Source organism: Tenrec ecaudatus, chromosome 1, assembly GCF_050624435.1.
Source record: "Tenrec ecaudatus isolate mTenEca1 chromosome 1, mTenEca1.hap1, whole genome shotgun sequence".
NCBI lineage: Eukaryota > Metazoa > Chordata > Mammalia > Afrosoricida > Tenrecidae > Tenrec > Tenrec ecaudatus.
This window is the reverse complement of record NC_134530.1, coordinates 309277429-309280667: the sequence shown is the minus strand read 5'-3', so window position 1 is coordinate 309280667 and position 3239 is coordinate 309277429. Positions and strand designations below refer to the sequence as shown.

General features: G+C 49.3%; 1 pseudogene; it reads left to right on the top strand.

The window, feature by feature from the left end:
* The first annotated feature begins 339 nt into the window (after positions 1-339).
* On the top strand, positions 340-1708 carry LOC142441819 (forkhead box protein N3 pseudogene; annotated as a pseudogene).
* Positions 1709-3239: the final 1531 nt, after the last annotated feature.

Genomic DNA, 3239 nt, shown 5'->3' with positions numbered 1-3239 from the left:
GTGCTATAGCCATCCTAGTAAACTGCCTACAGCATTGGAGACTGTGCACTTCAGTTTTCTACAGAGCTGACATTGACTGAAGCACATCGACTCACAGGACTTTATTAATGAACTTGCAGGATGATCAAGCCAGTGGGCTTTTGAGTGGCACATCATTTTAACAAATATTTTATAAAAACATGACAGAGAGGTCCCATGCCGCGCTGTGACCCCCGCACCCCTGCCGCTTGCATCAGGCCCCCCGCTAGTGATGCCCGCCGCGCCCTGCCAAACTTTGTTGGCTCCCACTGAAGGGCTGCGGCGACCACATGCCCCGCTCCGGCCAAGGCCTTCACGTAGATGGGCCCAGTTATGCCTCCCAGTAAGAAGCCAGAAAGCTCTGGAATCAGTGTTTCCAGTGGCCTGAGTCCGTGTTACCGGACAGCAGTTTGTCCAAAACCCTCCAGGAGCATGACCTTGACTTTCCTCTGCCTGATCTCCGATTAGAAGAGGGGGCCATGGAAGATGAGGAGCTGACCAACCTGAACTGGCTGCATGAGAGCTAGAGCCTGCTGAAGAGCTTCCGGGAGCCGGTCCTCCGGAGCATCAGCCCCGTGCAGGACCTGGACGATGACACGCCCCCGTCCCCCGCCCACTCGGACATGCCCTACGATGCCAGGCAGAACCCCAACTGCAAACCCTCCTACTCCTTCAGCTGCCTCATATTTATGGCTATCAAGGGCTCCCTGACCAAGTGCCTGTCAGCAAAGGAAATCTACAACTGGATCTTGGAACATTTCCCATGTTTTGCAAATGCACCCACTAGGTGGAAAAACTCAGTGAGACACAACTTGTCGTTGAATAAGTGTCTTAAGAAAAGTGGACAAAGAGGAGCCAGAGTACAGAGTACATTGGGAAAGGGTGGTTATGGTGCACAGACCCAGAGTACAGACAAAATCTAATTCAGATTTTGAAAAAGACACCACCCATACCCACATGTGTTCAACACACCTCACACCTCCCTCTCCTCAGGCCTATCAACGCACATCAGGTCCACCATCTGGCCAGGCAGCACATTCTTCAGGAGAACAGTGCCCTTCTGCAAGTTCTCCTGGAGTGATCCAGAATGAAGCCCAAGTTTTGAGGCGAGGTATGTTTTCCAGCGTCCAGCCATTGCGAATCACCCATCAAAATGACAGCCGCCATGAGGAACTGCATCCCCAGAGGCCGTTTGCGGACTGAGAGTGAGCTACCGTGCGGCTCCCCGGTGGTCAGCAGCAACCCCAAGGAGGACCACAACTACAGCAGTGCCAAATTCTCCAACGCCCAGAATGGCTCCCCGACCAGAGACTCCTTGTCAGGCGACACCAGTAGTTCGCCACCAAGGCCACCCAGGAGGGTAGCCAGGACAGCTTCCAGAGCCACGAGAGCCACAGCGACACCAAGGACAACAGGAAGCAGGGCCCAAAGGCCAAGGAGGCCCTGGGAGACAGTGGGTACGCGGCCCAGCACCGGAAGCGGCACCACCTGACCAATGTGCGCAAGGTGGCCAGCTACAGGCTGGCCTTCAAAAAGAGACTGACTCTGAGAAGCTGCCTGAGAGCGAAGATGAAGAGATGAAGGCGGCCGTGGCTTGCTCCTGCACCTGGCCGGGATCCGGTCCTGTTTAAATAGCATGAGCAATTGGACGGCAAAGGGGAAGGTGCAAAAAGAAACCACGAAATATTAAAGCAAAACAAACAAAAACACAGACATAAATTCATTGTTTATGTTGTACATTTAATGCCCATGAGCATGGATTAACTGTACAAGCAAGCATTTCTGGTTCATTCGAATTACTTTTACATAGCCTTTCTAATCATGACTCCTTAACTCACAAAATGATTGGCTGTGCCTATGTATTTAAGGTAAAATTCTTGTACAGCGGATATGCAAATAAGATGCCTGTGGTCTACTAAGGGATTGATTAGATTGCGATTCCACTAGGCCTGAAAGAGCCAAGCCCATAGAGACTGAGACATGGCAAAGAAGAACCAGGAACAGAGTTCATCTTTGAATCTAGGATCTTTGTGCTAAGAACCTCATAGACCCAGGAGGCAACGCTGGGAGTGGTACAAAATGACACAGTAGCACTCAGCAGTGGAGCAAGAAGGCTGCAGAGCTTCCCAGTAGAGTGAGTTGAAAACCTATTGGCAAAGTGAGATACCTTCTTTCAATTGTTGGCAGAGCCAAGCTTGATGACTCAGAGACCAAGAGAACTGAGTGCCAGTGGGCAGGAAGCTTACTAGTGTAATGAAGTGCCTCCAGGCATTTGATAGTTGAGACAAAAGAGCCCTAACAATTGCCCGAGTGGGATTCAGTGACAGAGCACAGGCCCACAGGAAGCTAAGAATCAAGTCAGCCTGCCTGTCTGGCCAAGAAATTGTCTTCAGCCATCGTATCAGGGAGGTGAACACACAATGATATGACTTTTTGTTCTTTGATGCCTGGTAACGGATCCCTTCAGCACTTCGTGATCACACAGGCTGGCGTGCTTCTTCCATGTGGGGTTTGTTGCTTCTGAGCTAGATGGCTGCTTGTTTACCTTCAAGCATTTAAGACCCCAGATGTTGGAGCTTTTGATAGCGGACACCATCAGCTTTCTTCACATTTGCTTATGAATACATTTGTCTTCAGTGATCATGTTGGGAAGGTGTGCATCATGGAATGCCAATTTAATAGAACAAAGTATTCTTGCATTGAGGGAGTACGTGAATGAGGCCCAATGTCCATCAGCTACCTTAACACTAAACCTATAAATATATGCACATAGAGCTACTTCCCCATCTTCATATGTATATTTACATATGTGCATGCCTGTATTTAGACCTCTATAAATGTCCTTTGTCTCCTAGCTCCTCTTATTTCCTTTCACTTTCCTCCTGTCCCACTATCATGCTCAGTCCCCACCAGGGATTCAGCAATTCCTTTGTTACATTACCCTTGATCACGCCCTACCAGGCCTCCTACACCCACCTCACCACAGATTTGGATCACTTGTTTCCTTGTCCCTGGGTTTGTTAATACCACTACCATTCCCCCCACCTCCTCCTCTCCCATGTCCCCCTGGAACTGTCAGTCCCATTGTTTTCTCCTCCAGATTATTCATCCAGCCTATCTTATTTAGACAGACCTGCGGAGATAATAATATGCACAAAAACAAGACAGAGCAAGCCAAGCAATAATATACAACAAAACAACAGCAAACCAAGGACTAAAAA